Source organism: Podarcis tiliguerta (genome assembly GCF_965153285.1).
Source record: "Podarcis tiliguerta genome assembly, chromosome: 3".
Lineage (NCBI taxonomy): Eukaryota > Metazoa > Chordata > Lepidosauria > Squamata > Lacertidae > Podarcis > Podarcis tiliguerta.
In genome coordinates, this window is record NC_139536.1 from 104,230,376 (window position 1) to 104,236,635 (window position 6,260).

General features: G+C 41.0%; 1 long non-coding RNA gene across 1 annotated transcript; it reads left to right on the forward strand.

Annotated features, from left to right (window-relative positions):
* The first annotated feature begins 597 nt into the window (after positions 1-597).
* LOC310673585 lies at positions 598-2,355 on the forward strand. The gene is made up of 2 exons (XR_014509139.1): positions 598-690; positions 1,927-2,355. It is a non-coding gene; the product is annotated as an uncharacterized lncRNA (long non-coding RNA).
* Positions 2,356-6,260: the final 3,905 nt, after the last annotated feature.

Consider the following 6,260-nt stretch of genomic DNA (forward strand, 5'->3'; position numbering starts at 1 on the left):
TATAAAGCATTCAAGGCCCTCCATCTCGGTGAGCCTTAAAAGTAGGAGGGCAAAGAGCTTAGGACCCACGTACCTACAGGACCGCCTCTCCTGGTATGCCCCGCGGAGGACCTTAAGGTCCACAAATGACAATACTTTGGAGATCCCAAGTCGCAAGGTGGTTAGATTGGTCTCAACTAGGGCCAGAGCCTTTTCAGTATTGGCCCCGACTTGGTGGAATGCTCTGCCTCAAGAGACTAGGGCCCTGTGGGACTTGACATCTTTCCGCAAGGCCTGCAAGACAGAGCTGTTCCGTCTGGCCTTTGGTTTGGACTCAGTCTGACCCTTATGTTTCCCTCCCCTTATGGTCTTGATCTATGGGCTACTATTAAAATGAGGCTGCATTTGAAATTGTATTTTTAACCTGTATTTTAAATTGGTCCCCCCCACCCCCCATTATGTTTTTATTGTAATTTTACTGGTGTTAGCCGCCCTGAGCCCGGCTCTGGCTGGGGAGTGTGGGGTATAAATAAAACATCATTATTATTATTTATTATTATTAAAGACAGAGGGCACTTAGCAGCACCTGTAGAAGTGACAAATGAGGAAGTGGGAGAGACGGGGTGGTGGAGATTCACTCGAGACAACGCCATTATCCAAGAAGCTGGTTTCTAAAGTCTCTCTCTGTAAAGATTGAATTCAAAAGGGACAGTAAGAAACTTTCTCCTGTCTTTATAATTTCCTGAGCAACCAGCCAGGAGCTGCTGACAGCATCCTGACAATGCAGGAGAATTCACATAATGGTTGCATGCCCAACATCTTATGCTCCAAGAAGCTATGCACATCCTGCTACTCTCATATATTGTCATAGGCCTCAAACAGTCTTGACAAAGAAGAGAATGCATGTATCTTTGAGTGATGGAATATTCTGACATTCTCATTCTATGCCAGGGAAAATCCATCATTAGAATTATGTGTTCTGTTTGGAATAATTTGGCTGTTTCTTGGTGCAGACCAAGGTCATTGAGCCTGAGCTTTCATAACCACTGCCCGCCATGAAGTACCATAGACAGGATTGGCAGTAACAGCAGCAAATATGTTCTGTGCTTATGATAATACTTTATTCTCTTGCCAATTGTGCTGCTTTAAATGTGCATTTTAAATTTGACTTCCTTTAGTAATGTTTTCTTTTCAAATGTTTATTTTTTATTGTTTTGCTAACGTTGCTGCATTAAATGTGCATTCTGTAGTTGACTTCCTTTGTAATGTTTTTATTTTGAAATCTTGAAGATAACATTTTTGTTAATTATGTTGCTTTGAATGGATACTTTATATTTGACTTTCTTCTGTAATGTTTTATTCTAGATAGTTTTATTTGATGTTTTAATGTAGGTTGAGATTGTTTTCTTAAAATATGTAAAGTAATAAAATTATCATAATGAATCATCATCATCATCAAAACAGTGAAAGTCAGCAGAGAATTTGTAGACATATTTTTAATGTGGGGAATTTTTATTCCATATAATGTCATTTTTATGTGTTTAAATTGTTATGCCCAGTCTTTAGAATGAGTATATAGGCTATAAATCTAAAAAAACCAAGTAAACAAAATTCATTTTAAAAATCCAGCCACATTTAGAATTTATGCAGCCACTGATTCCACTATTTGTCACCCAGATGCCAAAAATATTATAGTGCATCCTATATTTCAGTACTTACAATTATCAAAATAGAACCAAAACAATTTATTTTGTTTTATTTAAATGCTAGTCATTTTTCGACTTTGGATTTTGAATATTGTAAGCTTTAATACTTTCCTAATTTAAATGCAGGTTATAAAGCTCTGGCCTAACTAATCTCTAGAAATCTGATCACCCTCCTTAATAGCAATTCTCTAATGCAAACACTCTCATCTTTTTGTCAATAAATCCTTCTCAACTTATTTAGATCTACTGGCTGAGCATAACCACTGGCATATTCCCTGTAGCTACATCCCAGTGTATCAGAGAAGATGGATAAAAGGTCAACAAATTCAACTCCTGAAGGGCCATTGGGAAATGCAAATTCTACTTTGAGCACACATATAGAAGTTTGGGTGGAAGGAAAGACCACCTGCTCAGTTACCTTCCTGATCAGCGATGTCATGAGATTTTAGTTTGTCGAACTCAACCTGGGACAGCTGCCACCAGAAATCGAGCTGTCTCCCTATATGCTTCATTTAGCAGAGGCCATCTGTATATCAGAACTACCTCTGAGGCTAAAAGACAGGAAGAGAGCATCAGGAAGAAGTTGGAGTGCTAATCAAAGTAAGAAGATGACTATTGGGCTTCTGTGAAAACGGTCTGTTAGCTTTTTATTGGAGCTGTACAAGACAAATCTGAGTCTATTGGCTTTATTTTCTGGGGGAACTGCTACAGTATTATCTCCACTCTTAACATCTACCTCTCAAACATTTTAGAGAAGAGGAGGAGAGGGACAACAGTTGTCTTCAGCTGCACACAAGGAGGGGGTTACATCAATATTATTATTTTTTAAATGTACTAATTGCAAAGGGAAGTACTGAACATTGACTGAACATTTAGCCTTCAGGCCTCTTAAGGATCTTCTTCTCCTTCTCCTTCTCCTTCTTCTCTTGCTACATTTCCCTCCAAACAAAGCCCAAAGCTATAAAATCACCAGGATTAATCTTCACTTCAAGAACCAAAAGCCACCTGTGTCTCACTGGAAATGTCCTAACCCAAAAGTTGTGCCATGTACTAAGTTGTGCAGTTAGGTTATTAGACTCTGTGCTTAATGGTTTTATGAGTGCATAGGACTTCAGATGGTATTGTGTATTACTTCCAAAATATGCTAAGCTACCCCTACTGCATTTGGGGGTCTTCCCACTCATTCTGCTCTAAAGTCCTAACCTAATGGTTGCAGTAGCATTCTCCAGTTCTTGGCAAAGTGAATTACATACTCATTAACCACTGACTGATCACACAATACTAGACCTCACTTTATATAAACCTTTGACCATATGTCTTGTCTCCAGAAGAACTCATCCTCACCCCAAGGCTTTCTGAACTCTGCCTGCTTCAGTGACGACAGTACCACACACTCCTCCTGCTATGGGCTGGCTTCAGAACAGGTGTGGTTCCTTTATCCCTGGCCATTGGACAGTCTTTCTAGGACTGATGGGAGTTGTCCTTCAGCAACACCTGGAAGGTCACCTCCTTTAGAGATAAACAAGAATATTCTTCTTTTCTGATTCATTAGGTGAAAGATACTAAATTAGTCTCCTAAATGTACACCCTGGGAGTCCAAACAGGGCAAAGGGGAGTTCTAGTGGAAGGAACCCCTACCTTCACAGGATAATAGTGGGTCAAAACAACTCCTCTAGTCCCTCTTCCAAATCTTGCTCCAGCTATGGATAATGTATTCACATGTTCCCTTTCCAGTAAGGAATACTGGGTTGGACTCAACAAAGCGGCCTAGTTCACACAATGACTTCTGTTTGTATAACATAGCTTATTCTCATGCCCCTCCCCTGAGGATTGGGGTGGACTCCAAGAACAGATTGGGTGTGTGTGGTGGAGAAGGAAGAGAAGGAAAATTATATTATTGCCTTGCACATTTCTCTGTTTGTGCTGCCAGGAAATGATGACCCAAATTTATAACTCAACTCTGAATGCCCCCCCCCTTTGTTATGGCACATAACTAAGTAAATAAAGTTGTTACTGTTACTCAGGGCCGGCCCAATGATAAAGCAAAGTGAGGCAGCTGCCTCAGACGGCAGCTGCTGAGGTGCAGGGAGTGGACAGTGTTGGGGGTGCCACATGGCCTGCCTTGTACCCCATATGCTAGCCTTCTGTCCTCAACTGCGGTCCTTTCACCAGTAATGGACCAGTATTCAACTACCAGTCCAGTTGGCCCCTGTATATTTCCTGAGAGAGAATGCAATTGTGCCTCAGGCAGCAAAATATATTGAGCCGGTTTTGCTGTTAGTGTTACCCTGGGTGTTCCTTCCCAGTGTGGTGTAGAGGTTAAGAGTGGTAGACTCGTAATCTGGGGAACTGGGTTCGCGTCTCCACTCCTCCACATGCAGCTGCTGGGTGACCTTGGGCTAGTCACACTTCTCTGAAGTCTCTCAGCCCCACTCACCTCACAGAGTGTTTCTTATGGGGGAGGAAGGGAAAGGAGAATGTTAGCTGCTTTGAGACACCTTCAGGTAGTGATAAAGTGGGATATCAAATCCAAACTCTTCTTCTTCTTCTTCTTCTTCTTATCTGCCTGCTTGCCTCTAGGAAGGCAAGCCAAGAGGAGGTAGAAGAAATGTGGACATTAGCATTGGTTTCCTCTTCTCTTGCTAAGTCTAGGCCAGGCTTCCAGGGTGTGCAGGACAACTTCAACCCATTGTGACATAGGGATCATTGCTGGAAATGGATACATATTTTATATATATCCAGTGACAGTCTTTTCAAGAATCTGCAGACTGTCTAAGCTGCACCTCCTTTTTGTTGCACTGACATAAATCCAGAGCGGAAAGTCAGTGCCTTAATACATGGCCATTGAGATGAGCATTTATGGAATGCTTTCTGCTGTAGCCAAACATTTCAATGTGAGCATTTCAAGTCATTCTATTTTGAAATGCTTCAAGATAATGTGACATGCCAAAATAGCTTAAGCAAAAATAGTTTTATCCTAAGCATGGCAGAACAATAAAACATTCTGTTTCTTGACATACAGCCTAAATTATACTTTCAAAAAAGCATTATTGCTTCTGAAGTGGCGAATTTCGAAAGTTTGATTATTTTTTTGTCCCAGAGGACTTCATTGTGAGTTTTCTTTTTAATTAAAATGAATATAGTCTCTTATCATTGCCAGCTTAAAAAAACCCAAACAAACCCAAAGGTGTTACATCTTTGAAGGGTTTTCATGCTAAATCCATGTTAACAAAACAAATTCTGTGTCCTACGTTTCTAAGGCATATGAGGTGTCACTTTCCTATTTAAGATTTGTATGCTAACACGCTTCCCCCAACTCTCAGTTAAATTCTGTGTGTTGCTGCTCCAACTAAACCTTCATAATTGCACATTTAGAAATCTGTTCTTTGCTTTCTTGGGATGTGGCACTAGCATCAACCTGACTGAAGAATACTCCAATATAAAGGGGAAGAGAAAGAAATGCAGACAACATGTCAATCTATAAGACTCGGAGCTGCAGAATCTAACCCATTTTGAAGGGATTAGGAAGTAATGCTAAATGTTCTCCAGGGTCAATTTTTGCCTCAAGAGTATCAATTTCAGGGGACTGAAATTCTCCCCACATACCCAATGCGATGACATCAGAGCACAACATACCTAATTTGATTTAACTGTATCTGGCAATAGGCAGTGGGTAATTACATTCCAGACCACCCTTTCCTCCAATGAATTGTACGTTTCTGAAACATTGTGATTAGGGCAGCCAAAGCACCTGCTCTGCCTTGGCCATCCCAGGGCAAGTGAGAGCTGACAATGACCTTTTGCAGGGATTCCTCAGGGTTTCAGGGAAACAGCTGTGCAATCTCACACCTTTTTTGGTCTTTTTACGACTTGCGTGGCTCAGGTGTGCTCATCGTGCCCTATTTGCTGCAGCGCATAAAATGCCTATGGGCTTTTTTTTTTTTTTTTAATATAGGCAGATGCTTAGAAAGGCCAAATAAGAATCCACAGGCAGACTGGCTTCTTATTTTGTTTTCAGAGAGGTTACACCCCATCTGAGGTCGCCTCCACTGTCAGTATTTTGCAGGAGGGGTTCTCTGTCTCACACACACACTGGGGATTTAACTTTGCACAATTAAAGTGGATTAGAGAACTCTGTTGCCCTAGCACAACAAATCCACTTTAAAAAGTAAGAGATGGACTTCTTGCAGCTAGGAAAGTTTCAGGGAAATGAATGGGAAAGTGTGGGATGAATGAATAATTAATAGGAAGACAGAGAAATGCTCCACAATCAAATCAGGAAGAAAACTCATTTCAGTATTATATAACAGGCTGCAGTTGTTGGCTGAAATATACTTGGAGTCGAGAGTGGATTTCATGCTCTTTATTCAGCTCATAGTGGTGAGGAGTAATGAAAGTTCCCTCAAAGTATCTGCTTTATATACATTATTTACACAATGGGCTGCACGTGATTGGCTAATTCTGGAATTCTCCTGTAGGCCAATTAGGTTGTGGATTCCCTTCCATCTGGAGCTGGGTTGGGTGGCTCCTGCAGACCAAACATACTGCTGCATTGTTCTAGGACCAATCATCCTA